At 46.2% G+C, this 25,009-nt stretch overlaps 1 pseudogene; it reads right to left on the bottom strand.

Annotated features, from left to right (window-relative positions):
• Nucleotides 1–2,459: 2,459 nt before the first annotated feature.
• On the bottom strand, nt 2,460–15,838 carry LOC105986671 (annotated as a pseudogene).
• Nucleotides 15,839–25,009: the final 9,171 nt, after the last annotated feature.

The raw sequence follows: 25,009 nt of genomic DNA, 5'->3' as shown, positions 1-25,009 counted from the left end.
AAGCTGGCTTCAAACCTGGATCTGCAGATCTCAGCCTCCTTGTATAGCTAGGATTACAGACATTAATAATAATAATAATAATAATAATACTCAAGCAAGATACCACCCATGTGAGGCCCCCTGGGCTACAGCAACTGTACCATGTGGAAGGTGGTCTCGTGGTGATAAGACACTCATGTTCAGAATTTGATTTGATGGGATGGACTCAAATTGAACATAGGAGCACTGATCTCTCTCTCTCTCTCTCTCTCTCTCTCTCTCTCTCACACACACACACACACACACACACACATACACATGCAAACATGAACAGGGTGACCAGAATGTCTGTGAGACCACAAGGTCAGGATTAATCCTTGAGCATTTGTAAGACAATGCTGTGTGAATGGCAGACAAACACAAATTGGGAAAAAAAAATGCTTATTTTATGAAAATCTAAGCTCAAATCCAAAGCCAGCCTGGGAAGGACGGGATCTGGAGGGGCTGGAAAGATTAAGAGTTCAGCTTCCTTTTTTGGTTTTCTTTCATATAGGACAGTGAGAAGTGGGGGCCATAAAAATAGATTATTCATGCCTGTTAATTGCTGGCTTTGTTTTTTAAATCAAAGGAGCTCTTTATGACGATTCAACGAGAGGGCATATATGAGCACACCTTGGTGCATGATCTGTGGAATGTTCTTCCTGCCTCGTGGCTAGAGACCACATGTAGTGGTGACAAGCTCTTTGCTGTGTCTTCTGTAGCAGGGGAATACTGAGCACAGACAGAGAGTAGAGACTCATTCAGTTCTGAGGCTTCACAGCCCGCCATACAAGGGACTTGGGACTGACTAAGAGATTTGATAGGATTGAGTAACAGGCTGACCTCATGAATGATGTGTGTCCCAAACATCCCTCCTCCCACCAGCGCTGTGCCTCTTCCCTCTCCCCAGACTCCTTTGTCGCTCAATTGCTTTACAAGATTTTTCCCCTTTGGTGCCATAGCACATGTCCTTTCTTCTCTTCTCAGTGACCTTCTTTGTCTCTCTTGCGCTCCTCCGGGCTGTTGTTTACTCCGGCTGCTTTTATCCCAGGAGTTACTTACTTCACTCTTAGAACAGTTCCAGCTCCTATCTTGGCTCTGCCTTCCACACCCATCTCCATCTCTGAGGGTCGGTGCGTGGCTCTTTTAAGTGCTAGAGAGTGGCCACTTACTTAAGGTTCTCCTTGTGGCTAGGAAGATGAGCTTTGAAACTGCATTCTGGGAGAGATTAGTGCTGAAGAAAAGCTCAAGAAAGCCTCAAAATCAGCCCAGCCAGATAAATAAATAAGCCACTTAGTTCATGAAAAGTAAAACAAAAAGCTTTCCAAGATGTGTGGAGCCTATGAGAGATAGATAGATGCCAATTAGAGTCCCCTGTCATGTGACAGCTTTATTTGTGACAGCTGATCACTAGGCTGGTGACCCTGCATTCATTTTGTTTAAAGTTCCTTAATGCAAGGAGACACCGATAGGGTTATTGCCCCTCAGCAGCCCTTCCACATCTGGTTCTGGCTTCTCTTTGACTTTGAACCCTTACTGTGGTGATGATGATCAGCATTCTACACTCTCAAAATTCCACCACGCTGTATCATGTTGGAAAAAAGCTCAGAGGAGGAAGAGGAGACCCAAGTAAAATAATCATCTTCATGACATTCCCCCACTACATGATCTCAGCTATAGATAGATGACAAGTCTGACCAGGGCTGCCATTTTCTGCCACAAGCGCCCACAATGGCCTCCAGCAGTAGGTGATACAGTACATAAAAGGGCTGGTCTGACAAGGACCCCGTGTGGAAGAGAGCCTCAGTCAAAGCCATGGCTTTGCCACATCTGAAGGCCACTGGAGGTCCAATGATAGGGCAGCACACCCCTGCTTGTCAAGGGAAAAGCTTCCCTATGACTTCTTGTTTTTTTGTTTGTTTGTTTGTTTCAAGGTGCAGAACTACCACAGAGGGTGGGGGCTTGGAAGAAGAACATTAAAAACTACCATGGTGTTGTGCTTTTTCATCAAAGTTGTCAAACTTCAGAGCCCAGTCAACTGATTCTTCCACAAGAAAGTTGGGTCTACCTGGTGGCTCACACCTGTAATCCTTGCTACTCAGCAGGATGAGATCTAAGGATCACCATTCAAAGCCAGCCTGGGAAGGAGAGTCCATGAGACTTTTGTCTCTAACTAGCCACCACAAAGCTGAGAGTAGAGCTAGGTCGAGTGGTAGAACACTAGCTTTGAGCAAAAAAGCTGAGAGACAGTGCTGAGGCCCTGAATTCAAGTACTTGTACCAGTACACACACACATACACGCACACACACACACACACACACACACACACACACACACACACACACACAGATTCCTAATGAAACACACCAAGTCTGGAAATGGAATTTTTGTTAGACTGCTATATAATTCTTCTTCTTCTTCTTTTTCAAATGTAATGTTTATTACTGTGCCCATTATTAAAATAACCAAAGAAAAATCAATTAAAAAAATGCCCAACTGTCAGTCCAGGCAGTACTGACGTTTCAGCTTGACTGGTTCATGGTAGAGCATAAATGTGTGGGCATCTGAAGCAATTCCTTACAGACCCAGCTTGGTTCTCCTCCAGTGTCTTCTCTTGGAGTTGTACCTGATTTTGTTACCAGTTTTCATCCGAATCCACTAGGGAATGGGGCGATTTTGCTTTTGTTTCTTGGCCAGAAACCGCTTGATTCTGAAAGTCTTGTGAGAAGACATGATGGGAAGCTCTGGAAGGTACAGTAACCACGATGGCGAACAAAAGCTGAAGAGCTCTTTTTTTTTTTTCTTTTCAGAAATGGGGCTTGAACTTGGGTCTAGATGTTGTCTCCAAGCTCTTTTGCTCAAAGCTAGTGTCTCCCACTATACTTCTGGTTTTTTAGTGGTTAATTGTAGATAAGAATCTCACAGACTTTCCTACCCAGGCTGGCTTTGAACCGTGATCCTCAGATCTTAGCCTCTTGGGTAGATAGGATTACTGGCGAAAGCCACCAGTGCCTGGCTATCCATAACGTTCTTAATCTAGCTCTTCACTTTGTTTCCTTTTACTTGTATAACTTCCTGTCATTTCTATAAAGGGACTTTTTCATATATATATATATATATATATACACACACACACACACACACATATATATATATATATATATGTTTACAACATTATTTTAAAACAAAATAGTTTTGTTGGAAAATAGTCCTGAAAGGAAAAAACAGGCAAGTTGTAGGTAAGATTAATTTATAAATGCATGCCATGAGGTCTTGTGGAACCTCCAATGGTGGGCAGCAAATATGGCTATGAGCTTTTGAGTAGCAGAATAAAGAAACATAAAAGATCAACTTCAGGTATCCGAGAGAAAGAAGGTGGGCAGAAGCAGCGACTCCCATAGTCTCTGCCATCGCCCCTGCAGGAAGCACAGGTATCTTGAGAGTAAGGTGAGCTTTCAGAAATCAGTTTGAGCTCAGCACCGGTGGCTCATGCCTGTAATCCTAGCTACTCAGGAGGCTGAGATCTGAGGATTGTTCTTCAAGGCCAGTCCAGGCAGCAAAGTCTGTGAGACTCTTATTTCCAATAAACCACCAGAAAACCAGAAGTGGTGCTGTAGCTCAAGGGGTAGAGTGCTAGCCTTTAGCTGAAGAGCTGAGGGACAGCACCCAGGCCCAGATGTTCAGAACAGCCCCACAACTGACAAAGAAAAAAAAGAAAAAGTAAAAGAAATCAGTTTGCCTTAGGTACAAAGTGATCTCTTTCTTGAAAATCCCAAGATAGTTCAGTGAGCCTAATTTGGAGGAGAGGGATAAGTTTGAGTACAGTTGACCCTTTCAGTCCTCGAAATCCACATCCAGGGATTCACCCAAGCCTGGCTGGAAAATCTTTGGGGAAAATCGTTGCATCTGTACTGAGCAGGCCCCCTCTTTCCATCTTTGCCCTTTTCCATATGCAAGATGGTAGGAGAACTATTTACATGCCATTTATAATGTACAAGGCATTCTAAGTATGCTAGAGGTAATGATTTAAAGTCTATAGGACATGTGTAGATTCTGTACAAGTACTGTGCCATTTCACGTAAGGGGCTGAATCGTCTGTAGATTTGGGTATCTGTAGGGGTCTTGGGATCTGTGTCCCCCTGGATACTTCATGGTGTCTTGTTACTCATCTGTGCCCCATCTGTCTGCCAACTGAACGGGACACCAGCAACCACCATACTTCCACAGCACCTGGCGCCGCCGCAGCCGTGAGCCCAGCACCGACAGTGTCAGTGGCACTTGTATGGCGGCTGTGGCCCCAGCGCTGGCAGCATCTGTACCAGCAGGAGAGGTGGCTCCTCCTGGGCCAACAAGCAGACACAGCCGCACAGCAGCCACAGCAAGGATGAGAGGCAGGCAGCCCGAAGTGCGAGGCATGTGTGCCAGGAAAATGAGTGTCCTGTCAATGGCCCTATGGGTGACTTCATCCCAGACCTTGGGAGACAATGGAGAGTCTTGTCCAAAGAGGTGTTTGAGGCGCTTCTTTGAAAAGACTTCTTCATTACTGGGAGGAATAAGAGCCAAAACATGGTCCTTATGCTATTATTAAAAGACCCAGCTCGATAGGTAATGTACTATTACTCATGTAACAGTAACCCCTCTGTACAGTATCTTTACAATAAAAAAAAACATGAAAAGAAACTAAAACAAATGTAAAAGACCCCATGTGAAGCCTTGGGATGCTGTGGCCTGTGAAGTTCTGAGTGAATATAGGATGACACATAAGATGACAGCTAGATGACAGAAGCCTTGTTTCCCCCAGTGACATTCATTCATTCATTCATTCATTCAATGATTCATTCAACAAACATCTACAGTACCCTTGCTGGGCTCTGAAATCCAAAGCTGCTGCTCACAGGTCTATGAGCTACTTGATTTCTTCAGCTCCCAGCTCCTCTGTGTGTAAAATGCAAATACCAACTATCCTTCTCCTCCTCCTCCTCAGGTTTTTGGAGATTCAAATACATGTGAAGCACTTTAGTGCCTGGCACAAATTAAGCATCCAATTCATGTGAGCGAGGATTACGTGTTGAGAGATGTGCAGAGTCAAGCACTCACTAATTGTGGTTTGCATAATGAAATGACAAAGAGCTAACATGCAACAGGAAAAGACTATAGTTCGTTATCACTTGATAGAGAAATTATAATGGATTTAATGACTTTTCATCTCTGGTTTCTGGGATTTTTCCCAGGGTGCTTGAACAACCTGTGAGACTTTAACACAGAAAGGGATGCAATCCCAACTGATCATCTGTTTGGTGTTTGATTAAGCCCCCTGCATGGCCTCTGTGCTTGACCAGCTCAGTGGCAGGGAGGGGGCGGCTGCCTTCAGGATAGGCCATCACACCCTTGGGCAAGTTCTTCTGTAGACTGTTAGCTCGTGGTTTCTGACGTTTGTGTGCCTATCATCCATTCACTCAACAAATACCTAAGCTTCTCCTTCATGCCAGACACAGGGATAAGTTCTGAGGAGAAAATGGTGAATGAGATAAGGCCACTGGGACCATGGATGAAGCTGGTAATTGAGCCAGATTCCTAGATTGTTGTCTAATGATGGAATGAATAGGTCATCACAAATGGACCGGTTTCAAAGGCAAGGAGTGTGTGAAACCCGCAACACAGATGGGGCGGGGTGGGGGGGGCACAGGGAGGGGCCGCCGAACGGTACACCTCCAAGGGGAGGTGGGAGTCGGGATGCGTAGTCCACACAGGAGACTGAGGCTGTTTGGGGGCCACAGTGGATCTGCTTCCCCTTCCAGATGTCAGTGCTTCAATTCTGTTTTGTTTTGTTTTGTTGGTCATGGGGCTTGAACTTAGGGCCCAGGCCCTGTCACTGAGCTCTTTTGCTCAAAGTTAGCACTCTACCACTTTGAGCCATAAGGCCCCTTTTGGTTTTCTAGTTATTAATTGGAGATGACTCTCAAGACTTTACTTCCCCAGGCTGGCTTTGAACCATGATCCTCAGATCTCAGCCTCCTGAGTAGCTAGGGTTACAGACGTGAGCCACCAGTCCCTGGCTAGTGCTTCAGTTCTTTGAAGAAAGCTCTTTCCCTGGAGTTGTCTTTCATTCAGCCATAGGTCAGCTGACCATGGACCTGAAACCATAAGCCAAAATCTTTTCTCCTTTAAATCATTTCTCTTAGGTATTTATCATAGCAACGCAAGGGGCTAATCTATTACTTGATAGAATTTGGGTTGTTTTCATTTTTAACTATTACGAATAATATGGATGAGAATATTAATGTACAAGTTTTTGTGAAGACATCTTTTCACTTCTGTTAAATAAGTGTGTGTATGTGTGTATGAATAGAATTGCTAGGTCATACGGTAACTCTATATCTAACCTTCTGAGGTTCTGCCAGACCACTTTCCAGTGGCTGAACCTTTTTATCTTCCCTTCCATGATGTATGAGGATTCTGGTGTCGCCATACTCTCAATAATGTTCTATTTTGTCTTTCTGATTATAATCCCTCTTGTTGGTATGAAGTGATCTTACTGATTTGTGTTTCAAAATACTACATGATGTTAGCATCTTACCACATATTTATTGGATATTTTTGCATCTTCCTTGGAGAAATATCTATTTAGATCTTTTGCCTTTACTATTAAATTGAATTGAGTAGTTTCTTTTATAGGAGGTTTTTTGTTTTTTTTTTTTTGTTTTTTTGGTTGTTGTTGTTTCTAGTACTGGGACTTAACCTCAGAATAGTTGGCGGTTTGCAGCTGACTAACTGCTGGTGCTCTACCAGTTAAGCCACACCTTCACTTCTTGCTTTTTGCTGGTTACTTAGGGAGAAGAGTTATGTGGATTTGTTCACCCAGGTTGGCTTTGAGCTCTAGTCTTCTGATCTCAACCCTTTAAGTAGTTAGGATTACAGGTGTGAGCCATTAGCGCTCACCAAGCATTTTTTATGTTTTCTAAGTATATCTGCTTTCTCAGAAGTATTATTTGCAAACACATTGTCATGTTTTGTGAGTTGACTTACTACTTTCTTGACAATGTTTTGTATTAAAAGACAAATATAGCCAGGTGCCAGTGGCTCATGCCTATGATCATAGCTATTCAGGAAATCAGAGGATCACAGCTTGAACCCAGCCTGGGAAGGAAAGTCTGTGAGTTCTCCCCATAATCACAAAATGAAAAATACAAAACAAAATCAAAACAAACAAAAACAAGCCATAAGTAGATTGTAGTTCAAGTACTATCTTGAGCAAAAAGGCTCAGGGACAGTGCCCAGGTCCTAAGTTCAAGCCCCAGCACACACACACACACACACACACACACACACACACACACACACACACACACACACACACAATGCACATACACATAATACATGCACACACATATACATACACACACGCACACACATATACACACACACACACACACACACACACACACACACACACACACACACACACAGGAAAACATTTTTAGTTTTGATGAAATCCAATTTACCCATCCTTGTTGATGGTGTTGTCTATAAAATCATTGTCTAATAAATGATCATGAACATTTATATCCGTGTTCTCCCTTATTTCCTCTAATAAGAGTTGAGTGGGTTTTAGCTCCTACAGTTTGGCCTTTTCACTCCTCTCCACAGTTGTACCACAGGGACCTTACAGGTTTGGCATCAGACCACCACAATAAAGTGAATAATTGTATCACATGTTCACATAAAAATATGTTTACATATATTTTCTATGCAATAAATGTGCAACATATTATGCCTTAAAATGTAAAAAATGCTAATAATCAGTCAAGCTGTTAAAAAAAATGGTACTGATAGAGTTGCCCGATACAGGGTTACCTCAAAACCTTCAATTAAGAAAAAAGTACGAAGGCTAGTATCTGTGAAGCAGATTGAAGTGAAATGAAATGGGCTATGCCTGGATGTGGTATGATGTAGGCTCCGATTTCATTTTTTCCCATGGTATCCAGTAGCTCCAGCACCTTTTATTGAAAAGACTGCGCTCTCTTCCACTAAATTGATTATTAATGTGAGGCTTTGTTTATAGGAAAAAACATATACACCACTGAAGAAAGAAGGAGACTCCCATTTTAAAAACTGTATTGCAAGCCGCAGGTTTTCTGGGCAACCTGGACAGCTTGTTCTTGCCATAGTTGTATACTACCGTAACAGGAATGGGATACTGTTGAAAACTCCAGAGCTTCTCAGACAAGGGTGCCAGTGCAGTGATTAAACTCTAACTTGGTACATCATCCGCAGAGCACTTGGCCAGCGCTTTCTGCTTCCTCCGTGGGGCGCTAGGCCTGCAGCTCAGCCTGGGGAACAATGGTTTGAGGGATTTGTAGAGCGGTCCCTGGTGCAAAGCAGGACTGTGTACCAAGTGTTAAAGGTTTATCCAGTTTGCCAAAAAGGTAATATCAAACCTGTCAGACTCTCCCTCCAATTGGATAGATTTTAGGAAATTAAGTCTATCTTTTTTTAAACAAACACCCTTTTCAGTAGAGGAGAAAAGAGTCATTCGATTTTAACAAGAAGGTATTGGTCGTGAAGGTTATACCAGTGGTCTGTGGGATTATTCAGTACTGACCTTACCTTCGTTTCAGCAGGTCCCAATGTCCTTCCTAATTTTGGCAGTAAGCTCCGTAAGTAAGCGTCCGCCAGTGTAGGAGTGAGGCTTTGTCAGCAGAGAAATTCTTTTTTGTTGTTGTTGTTGGTCGTGGGGCTTGATCTCTGGGCCTGGGCGCTGTCCCTCAGCTCTTCAGCTCAAGGCGAGTGCTCTACCACTTGAGCCACAGTGCCACTTCTGGTTTTCTAGTGGTTTATTGGAGATTAGAGTTTCACAGACTTTCCTGCCCAGGCTGGCTTTGAACCTCGATCCTCAGATCTCAGCCTCCTGAGTAGCTAATATTACAGGCAAGAGCCACCTGCGCCTGGCTAGCAGAGAAATTCTTCATTTTTATAGTTCAGCAAAAGTTTCAAACCTGCTATTCACTGGAATTTGGTACAAAGTTAAGGAAGGACTTGGCTTTGATTGCAGGTGAGTGTAGCTAGCAAAGGGGGCTTTTTATTTGTTGAGGTACTTCACAGGTAAGCAACATAAAAGAACAACCAATGGCTCATTCCTGTAATCCTAGTTACTCAGGAGGCTGAGATCTGGAGGATCATGGTTGGAAAACTGTCTGGACAGATAAGTCTATGAGTCTCCATCTCCAAAATAACCAGCAAAATAGCTAAACTAGAGGCATGGATTAGGTGGTAGTTTGAGAGTTGGTATGGTTAAAACAACGTCGTAATCATCACAACAACGATAAGGGAAAGGTTATAAGGAAAACAGCTAAGGTCCTCTGTAGCTGGCTTCCTAGGAACTGTTTTCAGAGCTCTATTTACATTTTATCTTCTATCTAAATATTTTCTATTGACATGTCTTCACATTTGTTCATCTTCTCTTCTGCTGTGTTGAATCTGTCCTTAAAACTATCTGATGACTTCTTACTTTTATATCCTATATGTTTTCAGTTTTATAGTTTACGTGTAATTTTTTTTGGGGGGGGTCCGGTTGTGGGGCCTGAACTCTGGGCATGGGCACTATCCCTCAGTTCTTCAGCTCAAGGCTAGCGCTCTACCACTGAGCCACCTTCCCAGCCCCGTGTAATTTTTTTTAAAGGTGCCACTATAAGTTCTCTATGTCTCCAACTGTTTCTTCCATGTTTTCTTGAACATTCCTGGAAATATTATTTTTAAAGTACTTAACTTTTAGCATCAGGATTATCCACGGGATTGTTTCTCTCTCTGTCTCTGTCCCTGTCTCTGTCTCTCTGTCTCTGTCTCTGTCTCTCTCTCTCAATTTTTCTTTTGGATTTTGATGATTTAGTTCCAGTTGTTACAGGACATGTCTAGAATTTCAGATCAAATGCCAGACATGTCTAAAAATGGGAAGAAGTTTCGAATGGGCCATTTGCATTTTGTGGCAGATGAGGTAGAAGCCAGTGGCTATAACCCTGTCTCTCAGAGAATTAGCTCTCCTCACACCATTGGTGGCTAATAGCTCCGCAGTGTCATAACTCCACTAGGCCTCCTTTCTCCTGTGTGTCCTGGATTTTAAGCCTTATCCCCTTAGCATTCCAGGACAGCAATCTGATTTTCAACAAGTTTCTATATGGAAGCTTGGCTCAGTGGCCGTTCAAGCCTTGAGACTGCTAAAACAACAAAACAGCTAGGGAAAGGCACTTCCTAGCCTTTTCTCACCTGACATCATTTTGGGACTTAATAAATGTCTCATGGGAAAAGTGGACAGGACTCGCTTGCCCTTCATTTTAGAGGATCCCCCAGCTTTTGTGCGTTCTACCTCGGATATGACTAGTCATAGTGCTGCATCCGCCGCCACCAGGTGCTCAACCTCTTGCTAAGTGAGGATTAGCATTTTGCAGGAGAAAGTGGCCATGGAGTGGCAGCCCATCTCACCGGGCTGTCTTTTGTTCCCTGAGTCCTGGCTGTCTCTGCAGCTCTCTGTGCTGGCGTGGGGGAAGCTTTCCTGCTGTTCTTGTGGGTTGTGCAAGGCTACCACAGCCGTTCCACTGCACAAAGACAAGGTCAGTTTTCCTGAGTGTGTGGACTTCCAACTGTCCACCGGCTGTTTGGCCTCTGGATTGAGGGACAGCTTCTTGGTCCTGGAAGGTCTAAGAAGCTAGACAAGATCATTTGTACCCAAAGTTCATTCCAGAGGGTGGAGTCTGCGGGCAGATAGTAGAAGTCTCGAGGAGATGGATCAATGGTCAGGAGTCCTAGTCTGCTTTGGTTGGAACCGGTCATGTGTCCCTGGAGGCCCTGTATGGCTTCCTTTTGTGTCTGTCTGTCTGTCTGTCTGTCTCCTTTTATCCCCCTCTCTTTTTGGTTCCACCTGAACTCCTCTCCTCCTCACTGATCAATTCCACTGACACTGGCATTCCATTTCTGGAAGGGCCAAGCACTTTCTAGTTCCAAGGCCTTTGCCCAAGCCCTGCCCTGTTGGGCCTCTTGTTGCTCACATGACTATGTTTGCTCATTCATTACCTCTAGATGAACCATTGCCTCCTCCTGGAAGCATTCTCTGACCATCTCATCCCGGGAAGCTCTTTCCAGGTCATCCTGTTTGTTTCCAGTGGCACTAACCACCCCATAATTCTCTCCTTGTGGAAGTGAATTCCACGGGGGCAAGGCCAGACTTCCATTTATCTTTTTTCACTAATGTAGCCATCATCCCTAACCTAAGGTTGCATCCTTGTTGAAGCGGCCATAGGCCCCAATAGTCTGTTCGATGGAGGAGAAGGGCCATAGGGGAAATTTGATTAGCAGGAGAGTTCTGAAACTCACGTAGCGTGTTTCATAGTGACCACGAGGTCAAGAAGGAGGCAGAAACTTTGTAAGTATAACGTATTTCCCCATCATTTTGATGCTGCTATTTGAGTGGGGGGCACCCTCGGGCACCTATCTCTGATTTTTTTTCTAATAATTGACATAATGCCTATAAGAGTACCATGCTTACTAAACTATAATAAGTAAATGCCAGGGGTATTTTGAACCATCGGTTTACTTTCAGAAAGAAAAGGGCTGGGGCAGGAGTAGAAGAAAAGGAAAGAAAAAGCCATGTCTCAGTCAAAGGGATTAATACCTACGGATGGTGTTTATAAAGGCAAGGGTCAGTGATGTAGACGAGCCTGCAAGCAGGAGATCAGGGCACTGGGCTGAGCGGGTCTCAGAACAATGCTCGAAAATGAAGGTAGCTGTGGCTGGACTTAGGAGAGCACTTCCCAGCATTTAATCTCCTCCTGGGAGGGGAAACCTGGAGATTCACAATTAAGAAGGGATATTTGGAGCCTAAACAAGGGGGAAACAAGAAGAAACACCAGCATTCCTCATGACTTGGCGTTTTGCCTTTCTGAGGCGGGGAGAGGGTCGCTCTGAGCCCACCTGAGAGTTCACATTCTTCCGTGTTTTCCCTTGGCAGGCCTCACGTACTTTCCTCATTTACTTTCTCTGGCCCAGGCGGCCTTCGACAAACCACAGTGTGCATCTTCTCCTCCCCAGTGTCCTCCTCAGTGAGACCCTAAGGTTGCCAGGAAGCGTTTGAGGTGGCTACAACTGTTCCTTCTAAAGATCTCTTCTCCCTCCCCCGCACTGGTCTCCAAGTTCTGTTTAACTCAAGAAGCAGCATTTTTTTAGGGTGAGGGTCTTTGCACCTGTGTTTCAGTGCCCCTCTTTTAGGGGAGGATGTCCCCCAAGCAGATGCAGTAACAAGGGCAGGCCTGGAGAGGCGCCAGAGAGCAAGAACACAGCAAATCCTTGAGCCACCTGTCCTTCCCATCCAAGAAGTAAGGCAGTGTCTTCTGCTCACAGTTCCCTGACTCACTGAAATGTGTAGTAAGAACACCACTGCCACCACCACCATCACCATCACGATCATCACCATCACCATCACCATCACCATCATTACCATCATTACCATCACCATCATTATCACCACTACCAGCAGCAGCAGCATTGTTAACACCGATAAAGCATTTACTGTGTGCTAGTAATGGGCTTTTCACCTTGCTGGACTCTTTGATTTCATCTTTGTCTTATGTTGAAGGCACAAATGCTACAATTGTATCCTTATTTTTAGAACCAAGGAAATGAAAGACTTCAAGAACATTGACCAAACTCAAGCAAGAAAGAGACAGGTATGGCTCTGAATCCAGGTGTGTCTGACTCCCAAGCTTTAACCTTCATGAGGGCCCAGGGTATGTGAATGGGGTTAGTAATGAAACCCATCACCAGAGAGCTTCCATTATGAATAGCCCTAGTACTGATTTGTACTGCTGTCTTTTCCATTGGGCGTGGGGTGGGGGAAACTGTGTTTCTCCCACATGGAGAATGTCAGGGCAAGCTACCACGACAGAGCCAGCTGCTGGGAAGCCACTTTCCTTTCTCTCCATCCAACTCCATTGCTCTTCTCCCAGCATCCTAGGAAGCAGGAGCCCTGTCTAGCTGCTACTGGCGTGAAGGGGGTGCTGGAGCAAGGGGTAGCATCATAAAAGGAGGAGGCAGCAGAAGAGAAACTATGGGGTAAAGTCTCTCCCAACCTGCCTTCCCATCCCCTCTAGCTGGGGAGTGGTGCTTCATTGCTGCCTAGGGCACCACCAGCCCCTCTCTCTGTGTCTGAGCATAATGTGACATAGGTGAAGGCTACAGAGTGTGAGCTGCTGAGACTCAGGTTTGCAAAAGTCAAAGACTGCCTGGGTTCTAGGCATGAAAGACCATATGTCCTCCAAAGGAAATAAAGATGGCAGCATAATTATAAATCTTGTCATAATTTCACCAGACTGTTCTGTAGAGCAGGTTGCTCAGCACACATTTTCTATGAACAGTGATAAAAGCAAGTTTGGGAGACAAGCTGGATTGAGGAAATGCTGTGTGGAAGTCCCGTAGGCCTTGTGACAGGATGGACTGCTTTTACTCATTGTCTGTACTTTTTCTTGGCACGTGTTCCATGTTTCTGCCACCTCTAACTTTCTACGGTCTCCTTTGCATTGTTGGCTTCATCCTCTCAGGGCCTACAAGGAGGGACCCTGACTCTGTCACAAATTGCCTGGCCTCTCGGGCCTTTCTTTTGACATCTGGATGGATTTCTCTATGACTCATAACTCTGGCATTCTTATGCTTGTAAAACCAGCATCACATATATGGATGATATCAAGGGCCACTACTAGCTGTCCTTGTGGTAGCCAGGCCTTCTTGTGCCCTGGCCTCATTGGCCTCTGAGTGCCCAGCAATTGAACATGGTTACATATATCCCAGGGAAACAAATTCTTAAGTGTCCCAGTATAGGCAGGGTACTTTTTTCTCTAAGGAAGAATTTTCACATAGCTCACTTTTTCTCACCTTTGCTGTTGTGAGTTCTGGCCAATCCCTGAGATGCCATCAGTATATTTTTCCTGTTGTCCTGATGTAAAGTGTTTGTCTTCTTTTGGTGACATTTCACTTATTTTTATGATCTCTTCAGAAACTCCGTCTTCCTTACCTCAACTTTGCACCAGCTTTCTGACCAAATGGCAGGGTTTTCAGATCTTTCTGCTCTGCTTTTTGCTCCCATCTCTCACTGGCAAAAAGTGAGAATTTTAGCTAAATTTCTAGCTAAAAGAAGCCAGTAACCACCATGCCATAGGATGAATGCTAAACTTCCTTGAGATTTTTTTCCTCCAGATTAGTCCATCACATTAAACTTCACACAAAGTCTCAGGGCACAGACAAAATGTAGCCACAGCCTTTGCCAGAATGTAACATGTATGGTCTCTAGTCCAATTCCAGATGGAATCCGTATTTCCAAGGACTCTATGTGGTGAGCCTTTACTCTTCACATTCCATTTTGGCCTTTTGAGTTCTCACCAAAATTACTCATTAAGATTTACAGCATTCTAGCTTTTACTAGTCTTCTTCTGCAAATTCCAAATTCTTCCCAGAAATCAGTTCAAATTCTTCTGAACTACACATGGTTAGTCATAGCAACAATCACATTTTCTCTAGGATCTGTTTTCTGTGTTATTTACCTATTTCATTATTGTGACCAAATGAATTAAAATAAGGAAAGATTTATGTTGGTGCTCAGTTTCAGAGGTTTCTGACCATACTCCTTAGCTCCATCAATTCTATGACTATGGTGGGGCAGGACTTGATGGTTGGACCATGTGGCAGATAGGAAGCAGACCAGGAAGTAATAAGGAGCCCAGCAATCTGTGGTCTCAAAGCCATGCTTGCAGACACTTACTTCCTCCTATCAGGACCCATCTTCCAGTTTTACTACCAGTAAGTTTATTCAAATTCTGAATCCATCAGTGGATTAAACCACTCATTAAGTCAGATCTCTCAAGATCTAGTTACTTTCCCAAAGCCAGGAACATTTCATATTCAAACTATAACTAAAACATTCTTTTAAGTACTCTAGATCATCCCCTACTAAAGTCCTTCTAGGAGCTGCTGCTAGCCAACCTTCCTTACTTCCTCTCTTTCCTCGTTAGTGACAGAAGACTTCTCAGCGAAACTGTTAAGTACCCCCTGCTCATTGTAAACATACAGTAATCGTAAAACAATCCCTGAATGCACAATTTTCTCTCCAAAGAAAGATGTGGCATTGTCTTGGATCCCAGAGGATTCATGTCCGTGGAAACCTTGGGCGTTCCCTCTGTGAAGGAGATGGCCAGCTTATAATTTGAAATGCCCAATAGATTGTAGCAGGGAGGACACACCTGTGCAACAATTCTGAGGCCCATCACCTGGGGTTCCAGAGAGCTGCATTAGAAAGATGAGTCTGGACTCAGTCTGCAGGACTGTCACAATTGCTTAGTGTTACCTTTCCTGGATGTGCCCGTACTGGCATCCAGAGGACCAGAGACCTGCCATCACTAGCCTACAATTCAGTTTGGGGAAGAACCTGGAAGTAGAGGTGAAGGGGCATGTTGTGATCACTCTGTTCCACACCTATAGCAGAACAGTTACAAAAGACTTTGTGAGCCTCACTTCCCTCGTTGACCCAGCAGAGGCCACACCCCCAGCTCTGTTTTGTAGAGAAATGGGAGTGATCTGATCCACCAGGAGTGAAACACCTGCAAACAGGTGTGCTGTAAAATACACCAACTGTGCCATTAAAATAGATGGAATAAAATGTCATAAAACAGATGAAATGCAACAAAGTAGAAATATTAATTCTTGAATAAATGGCCTTAATCAGTCACATGGCACACTCAACCCAAGTAATTTTGGGTGTTTTGATAAAGGGACAACTTCAAGAGATGTGAGTGGAATATAGGGTAGGACCTGGACCAACAGCAGGGTTGAAGGAACTAATCCAGAGACCTAGGAGCTGAGCATTCCTTAGAGAGGGCCGCCGTGAGAGGAGCTATGGCCTGTGGACTCTTGTTCACCCTCACCCCAGGTCCTGCACAGCCAGAAGCCAAAGGTACCCACTGCTCCAGCTCTTCTGATCAGCCTTCCTGGACAGAGCGGAGCCGGCGCATGGCCATCACATCTTGCTGTTAGATTTCCATAGCTGCCCTAACAAATGACTGCAAAGTGGTTTCTCATATAACGACATAAATTTATTCCTTCAATGATCTTGTAGCTAGAAATTCAAGGTGGTGTCAGGGCTACAATCCCTCTGAAATCTTCCGGAAAGAATTCTTTGCCTCTTTGGGATTCTTGTGCCAGGCAGTCATTGGCTTGCATCTGCCTCACTCAAATCTCTTATCTCCATCTTCACATCACCTTCTCTTGGTGTGTCTGTGTCTCTCCTCTGTGTGTCTTTCATGATGACTCTTGACATTGGATTTGTAACCAGGGAGTCTAAGGTGAATCTTCCTATCCCTAGATCCCTAATTGAATTACACCTGCAAGGATCCTCAATACAGTAACCTTCCCAGTTTCTTGAGTCTGACTTTAACCCACCTTTCTGGGGCCACAATTGTATCCACTGCACCGACCCCACATCTGGCCTTTGATGTGGAGATATGGAAATGGGAGCAAACCATGTGCCTTTGAACAAAGATAGAGAGCTAGAGATCTTTCCAGTGTGTGTTCTAAGCAACAGTCCTTCACTGGGGGGTGGGAAGGGGGGAAGGGGAAGGAAAGGATGCACATTTCTGTTTGCCTCACAAAATGATGAACATTGTTATGGCCTCTGACAAACTGTGTATTTTCCATGAGGCTTGTTTTACACCTTTCCAAGGAAGCATTAAGTTCAAGGATGTCCAACCCAGAATCCCGTTGTGTTTGTATGCATGGCAGGGCCAGGCGGATTCCTGTCTGGTTGCTTTGTACCCACTACTTCTGGCCCTTGACAATCCTTGCTGTCAGGATCAAAGCCATAGCCATCTTCAAGCTCTCTGGGCCATGTTGGGTTGTCCTCCACTGCCTTCATTGGATCACAGAGAGGGCCAAAGATGACCGCCCCCCTCTGTCATAAAGGACCAGGGCCCACAGCCTGTTGTGTTTCTGGGGGGCGTGGGCGGCAGGTGTCTGACACGGTGTTCACACTCTGGTATCCTCAGTTAGCTCAGATTCCCAGCCAAACAACTCTTAAAATCCTGTCATGTGGCAGGATGTAATGGTGACACCATGACACCTTTTCTAATTGTGTTTTAATCGAAAAGACTTGATTTGATTATAGAAGCCTGTACCGTTGCCGAAAGGGCTTGTTAAAACACGTGTTAAATCAGAAAGACTGCGATGTTTTGTGTGTAATTATGTAAACAGTCACATAAATGGAGCTGTTTGTAGTCAGCAGGAGCCTTTTCAGTAGTCTGGTAGCAAACTGGCGCTGCTGATCAGTGACAGGTGAATTTCTTTCTTTCTTTCTTCAAGGACAAACAGAAGTTGGTTTTTCTCTCCCCCCCCCACGCCCCACACCAGCCACGCCGCATTTTTCCATTTTCTCTTTTGTGTGGACTGGTTTCCTTGAAATCTGTTGTGACTTTAAATACTGTTTCTATGTCCTCAAGTGTGTATGGGTGAATTTTTTCCTTGTTGTGAAGAAAAATGAAAATGATCCACCTGGTTCAAATGTTTAGATTTCTCAGCAGCAAAGATGATCCAGGAATTTACCCTCTCCTCCCCCCAATCACCCCTCAAATACAGTTTTAAAATAGGCATCGAAGTACCTTAAAATTCCCTGCAGTTTTAATACAAATATCCAGTAAATTTACTGAGGATAAAAGAGTCATTTGTGTCAAAAAAACACCCCACCACCTGCACTTCCCAGAGACCCTGCACTGCTCACCTATCTTCCTTGAACTGGGAAGTAAATGAAGCATTGATCAGGGCTGTCATGGAAACATGACTTCTCCATGTCCGTCATTCGTTCTACCCGAGCCTCTTCTGAGCAAACAGGCCCACAATTGCCGTTTCCTCCAGCCCCAAGAAAATAGGAGCTGTAAATGGGCTGGTGAATTATGTGCTTCCAGTGGTTTTGAAGGGAAGCATTTACTGAGGGAGAAAATTGTTTTAATCTTATAACAACCAAGGAGGAGAGTTTGTAAAAACACAGAACACCTACACATGCACTCGATGCTGCACAGAAGCCCACAGAGGTGTTTCTTCCCACCGCCTCGCCTGATGCCTTTGCTGCGGGGACTTGCAGAGGCCTGGGCGCCCCGGGAACGGGAGGGGCCCGGGGGTGAGAGGTGTGTGGAAGAGGCTGGGGGTGAGAAGGTGTGTGTGGGGGGGGGTGCTGGGGGTGAGAGGGTGGGGGTGGGGCTGGGGGTAAGAGGGTGTATGTGTGTGGGGGGGGGCGGAATGTTAAAGTAAGTTAGTGTTGGGCTAAAATTCTAGGGAGCCAGAGGAGGCTCCATCTGGCTCAGGATGAAGGAAGCTTCTAAAATCTGGGGGGCACATGCATCACCCCAAGTTTTGTCCTCAGGTCTCTGCCATCCATATATTAGGACACGTAGCGAGTCTGGCACCACCTCCACCCAATGCGATGTTAATAACCTGGAAGCCCACTTAGCCTCAGTTTCTCCTTACAACGGGGATCCCAGGAGGAGCTCCAAAGCTCCCTGAAGACAGTTCTAGAAATGGACAGGAGGAGAAGATAAGAATGTGAAGTGATTTGAAAGAGGCATGGAACATGCGTGTGCATGCACACACACACACACACACACACACACACACACACACACACACACACCTGGGATGGGAAAGGAGGAATAATAAAGGCTGTGCATGTACACAGCCCTTGCCGGGATTCAGGTAGTGCACCCACAGGCCCACACAGGGGTTTGTGAGATGCCAGAGCAGAAGAAGGCGGGAGAGGCGTGCCACGCCGCCCAGGGGCTCACTCGTGTGCACCTTTGTCTGCAGAATCGAGCAGTGGCTGACTGGGGTGTTTTTGAAGAAGGACAGGCGAGGTGGGGGAATCTCAGCAGAAATGAGAAAAGATTTGGAAGAGAATGTTCCAAGGGGCCTGGGTGTATGAGGCAGCCTGGGGAGGGGGCCCCCCTTCCACGCTGGTGCCCTCCCCAGGGTGCACGCTTCTCTGTCTCCTGTAAGAGAACAATTGTCTGCTCCACAAAGATGTGCCCTGTTCTCAAAAGAAAAAGCTGATTTCCAGAATGGCAGTCACACTCCCAAAATTCCCAAGACCCAGAGCCTATCACTCAAGAAGGGATCTTGAATAGTACATAGAACCCATCTACCCAGAACGAAGAGGCCCACATAACCTCCCAGTAGCCTGGAAGGGTGACTAAGCTGCAAGCCAGCGATGTTGAGCTGTAATAGAATGCCAGTGGCTCACACCTGTAATCCTAGCTACTCAGGAGGCCCGGGCAGGGAAAGTCCCGTGAGATGCTTATCTCCAATAAACCAGAAAACCAGAAGTGGCGTTGTGGCTCAAGTGGTAGAACACTCACCTTGAGCTGAAGAGCTGAGGAATAGCGCCCAGGCCCACAGTTCAAGCCCCACAACTGACAAAAAGAAAACAGAACAAAACAAAAGGAATGCTCTGTTTCAGCCTGTGGAGGGCCATGGCGTTAGGTGCCATGGCGTTAGGAACCTGGGCCTGGGACATGGACTCTTCTTCCTCCAGGCTAACTGCCTGGCTCTCCCTCGGCTCCTCTGTACCAGGAGCTCTGCCTGTGTGAGTGAACTGCTGTGCATGTCAGCCTGCTACTCACACTCTCTCTGTTCCTCACCACGAGCATATGGTTTGTGCCTGGAATACCGCCCATGGAATTACCTTGTTTGTATGTGTGTTTGTTTGTCACTGCATTCAGTAACAGACATCCCTTCAGCTCAGTGGCTTACTCTAACAATGCCGTATTTCTCACCTCTTACATGGTGGTGGATATGTGACTAGTCTCCTCCTCCTTTGTGGGACCCACTTTGAAGAGATAACTCTTGGCAGGAACCCCCCCCCAAGGGCAGAGCCCCTGAGCTGGTGCCCCCATGCAGAGGCTCCAAATTAGTCACTTTCCTTGTAGCACCACCAGAAAAAGGAAGGATGATTGATTGGGCTGGTGGTTTTGGAGGGCGTGGCTCATGGTTATTTGATTCTGTCATGGGAACAGGAATGTGTGTCAGAGGAGACTGTTCATCTCATGGTGGACAGGAAGCAGAAATGTGTGTGTGTGTGTGTGTGTGTGTGTGTGTGTGTGTGTGTGTGTGTGAGAGAGAGAGAGAGAGAGAGAGAGAGAGAGAGAAATGGGAATAAGAATAATAGCCTGAGACAAGATGTTACCCTCCCCCTGCCAGAGGCCTACTTCTAACTAGGCCTCGCCTCCTAGTTTCTGGCAATAGTACTACCCAACATCACCAGCTGGTGGGCAAGCACTCAGACCCGAACTGGCTCTTCCATCTTATGCTCAGACTTGACCCTGTTTGTTGGCTCCTGGTTCACTGGCTGAGCAGTCCCACAAAATGTAATTGGAGCACGGCCATAAATGGGGACATCTATCCTTTGTGGCTCTCAGGGAGGGATATGTGTTCATGCTCAGATGGGAACAGCCTGCCTCTCCACCCAGTCACTTGGGGAGGCCACCTGCTTATTGAAGCCTGTTAGGACAGCCTTCCCTGGTCTCCTAGGTCAGGTCTCATTATACTTCTGAAGGCCTCCCACCATTGTTCCATTGTCTTACCTTTTTCTTCATTATATTGTTCTGACTATAAAAGTAAGGCACTCTCATTGTCCTGTATTTGAAACAAAGTGAATATAACCATCACCATTGTAAAGAACTTTCTGTCCCAGAAGTGATCATGGTTACTCATTGAGGAAATGTTGTTTCAAATATTTCCCACACTCACAGCACATGCAAAGTGCATGGATATGACTTCAGGGGCACAGAAGATGCCCTGCACACATAAGGCACTTTTGTGAGCATATTTTGTACAAAGCAGTGTATCTGAAATACCTCCATTTGGAGCTACCTCATTCTTTTCATGCGTGTGTAGTACTCCCTTGGCATAGCATTCCGCAGCATTCTTTTCTGCTGGCTCCTAGAGTTTGCTTTATGAGTTTGCTTCCGTTTTTTTTTTCTGTGACAATAATGGTGCAAAGAACATTCTTTGTGCACATGTGCATGGATGGAGCTTCACACAGCTGGATCACTCAAGGGAGGATGGCTGGGTTGGTGTATTTTTCACTTGGATAGATAATGGCAGATTACTCATCTGAAAGGCAGTGCAGTTTGGCCCTCGCTCAGTGCCTCGTTCCACTCTACCCAGCCCCTCCAAAAGTATTTTTCTTTTTCCTTTTGAGGTTGCAAAAAACAACCAATAAGCTGCATAATTTCATCCACAAAACTGACACAATCAGTGTACCCTTTGCCCCAGCAACCCTCTGATCAGACACCAGAAAATTGACTTGGTTATCTTTATTTTTTTGTCTGGTTTTATGCACACTGTTTTCTATCCTCTGGCAAACAGTTCTAATATATATATATATATATATATATATAATATTTTTTTAATCACACATTTAAATTTGCCAGAAAGCATTTCAACTTAATACATATTAGATGTTTTTTGTTTGTTTGTTTGTTTGTTTTTTGTTTTTTTGGGTCCGGTCGTGGGGCCTGAACTCTGGGTCTGGGCACTGTCCCTCAGCTCTTCAGCTCAAGGCTAGCGCTCTACCACTTGAGCCACAGCGCCACTTCCGGCTTTTTTCTTTATTCTTATGTGGTGCTAAAGAATCGAACCCAGGGCCTCAGGCATGCAAGGCAAGCGCTCTACCACTGAGCCACCTTCCCAGCCCCATATTAGATATTTTTAATAAACATTTTATCCCTCCTGTGTGCAATTCATTGTGGCTACGCCATCTCTCTGAGCATAGAGAGAGTCCTTGACTTTGTATCCTGGGTGGCTGACCAGATGCTGGGGATCTAGTTTCTCCAGCTTTCTCTCGCTCACTGGGCTCAGAGCTGGGGGGGGGAGGGGGGGGATGGGAAGAGGGGGGTGGCGCACCTCCTGACACAGGCAAGCGTCAGGTTAAAATGAAACCCCAGAGCAAGCCTTCAGTCCACAGCACAACTCTTGGCATGCCATTGATAACTTGGTGTGGGGGAATTAGTCTTTGAGAAATAAAACACATCACCTCTTTTTGTTTAAAAAGGAAGACAGTGAACGTGAGTGCCTGTGCCCCCTGTGTGTTTCCGCCTGAGTCCACTCACGAATGAAGCCATTGCGAGTCTGTCTGTTCTCCATGAAAGGAACCCAGCATTAGACTGGAAACGGGACGTGTGCAAATCAATGTCGACCACATCAAACCTTTCTAACGTTGTAGGGTTTTTTTAAACAGAACTTTAAAACATAGTTTGTTTATTTGGCAGAGTTTAACTGTGATGTGTATGCTTGTGTCACAGAGAAAAGAGTCAAAGCACATTACAGGCATAGTGTCCCAGGATAAGGAACTACGGTTCTATTTATTTATTTAATTATTAATTTATTGTGTATGTGATACAGAGGATCCAAACCCAGGGCTGAGAGCTGACACGCTAGGTAAGCACTCTACCACTAAGCCACACTCTGGGCATATGATTCTTGCTGCACTTGGCTCTGTTTCCTTCCCAGCTCCAACCCCTGACTCCACCTGCAGACTGGTACGTGGGGAGGAAAAGGAGAATTTCTCAAGATTACATCTTTGCCCAACAATGTCCTCAGAGAGGGTGTGGACGGACAGGAGACCGGCTAGGAGACAGCTCTCTGACATACACTGCCCCCTCCTCAGGGCAAGATCTGCTCCATAACACACCCGCTTTCTCCAGCAGAATCCAGTGGGAGACCAAGCACTAGGCACCTCTGAGTTTCTTGACATAAGGAGAGAATGTGAAAGTCACGGAGGCACCCATGGGTGCAGCAGGGTGGCCCGGGGCCTGAGCAGGGCTGGGCACAAGGTGGTGCCAGGGCATCTGTCTGTGAGCTGTGGCTGGGGTCCCTGGGGCGCTGCACTGAATCTCAGTGCGCACCCCCTCTAATCTGTTTGCAGCGTTGCCCAGGGTGGCGATGGCACACTCCTCTCTGCCAGTAGTCCCACTGTGAAGCAAGTCTGGGCTGGGGGTTGTCAGCTCTCAGAGCTGGGGTGAGGGGGTGGCCAGGCTGGGGCCCTCTGGAAGCAAGAGCCCAGACACCCCCCACCCCCAGGCTCTCCTCATTTGTCTCTCCTGTCCGGGAGAAGCGGATTTCTATTTCATCCTCTTCCACGGTGGGGATTAGGAGGGAGAGATGGCATGTCCTATAGGAGGAAGTGGGTTTCCTAATGGATGCCTTGGGAAAAAACAAAAAAAGCAAAACCCGCAGCACCCAAAGTCCTCTCCCTCCCACTTAGCCTTTCACACACTAGTGCCACCTCGTGGCAGGGAGGGGTTGTGTCTGTGCCTTTTGCCTGAAATGAGGCTTGGCCTGTCAAGTTCTCACAAAAATCTTTGCCCAGGCAGGCACTACACCCCTGCTCTCTGTCAAAGCATTTGGAGGTGACCCTGGCCACTCATGGAGCCCACAGTTCTGAGGAGACAGGGTGTTGGGGAGGGGCAGGCGGAGGGGCTAATGGTCATTTCAGTACAGAGAGCTCAGTGCAGCCTCTTTGGAGACAGAACAGGTTTTGAGGCAAAAGCTAAGAGGTTCCTGTGTTCTGTTAGGAGATTCTGGCTCCCATGTGTGTGTATACATGTGTGTGTGTGTTCACATGTGTGTTTGCTAAGGACACACCTTAGGATGTGGGAAGCTAGCACTTGAACTACCACTTCTTGCCTCCAAATGCACTGTTCAGTGTCCCAGCTGATCCCCAACGGGGCTGTACATGGATGGAATGACAGAAAGCCAGGTCTCCGGCTTCCAACCCTCAGCAGGTGGGAAGGAGAGCTGAGGTCTGTGCCCATGGCTCTGAGATTTGGTGGGGGGAGAGGTTGCAGAGACCAATCAAGGCTCAGAGATAACCCTTGTCTGGGGCTGAGGGGCGGGACGGTGCAGGTCGAGTTCAGGATCACCAGTGGGATATGCCCTGGGCCCTGGCACAGTGACACAGGCCTGCACAGGCTGTGGAAGGGGGTAGTCAGGCCCCCACGGGTGACCTGGGAGCCCGTTTATACAGCATCACAAGCATCTGGCAGCTTGCCTTGCCTGCCACTTCCTGACCCAGAGTCCAGGAGGAGGAGTGTGGCGGTGGATGGGGCTGGACAGACAGCGAGATGTCAGGGACTCAAGCAGAATGACAAGGCTGTGTGGGTCGAGGTCAGTTCATAGGGGGATTCCATTTTATTCCAGGACAGTAAGTGAAGAAACAAGGCGGATTTAGTGCCACTGAAGAGTCTGAGTGGACTCTTCAGTCTGTGGTTGAACCAGGACTCTGACTTGATTCAATGGGGTTTTCAGTTGAATGTCATTAACGAGGGTGGGGTGGGGTGGGGTGCTGACCACCGAGGTCAGCAGCTGGCCCCTGCACTGTGGGTCTGCAGAGATGAGTGGGATCTGGGGTAACAGCTCTGATCCCCCCCAGCCCCCCACCAGCTTAGACTCTGCTTTGGCTGAGGCAGCTGCGCCTTTGTGTGCGCTCGGTGCTAAATGGCACCTTTGTCTAAAGATGCTGCCATGTTTCTAGACCTCACTGCACAACAGCTGGTGGAGGCTGGGGTCAAATGGGAAGGGTAAAGTCATGAGGGGTTTAAGGAGGGACCTTGGTTACACCAGCAGCCAAGCCAATAGGTCAGCTTGGCCCACCTGGCCTAAGACTTCCCTGGTTTATAAAGCTAAAAACCTCGTGGCCTAGGATTCTCCTGCATCTCAGGCACACCATGAAGTTGGTCACCTTGGTACCCACATAATCTTAGAGGACATCTAGAAGGTCACAGTGGCCTCCTAAAGATGCCTTTTAAGTTTTAGATTTCCAGTTGGTCGTGGGGCTTGAATTCAGGACCTGGGCACTGTCCCTGAGTTGTTTTTTTTTTTTTTTTCCACTTAAGGCTAGCACTCTGTCACTTTGAGCCA

This window comes from Dipodomys ordii, unplaced genomic scaffold (genome assembly GCF_000151885.1).
Source record: "Dipodomys ordii isolate 6190 unplaced genomic scaffold, Dord_2.0 Scaffold36, whole genome shotgun sequence".
Taxonomy (NCBI): Eukaryota; Metazoa; Chordata; class Mammalia; order Rodentia; family Heteromyidae; genus Dipodomys; species Dipodomys ordii.
This window is presented reverse-complemented; position numbering and strand designations above follow the sequence as displayed.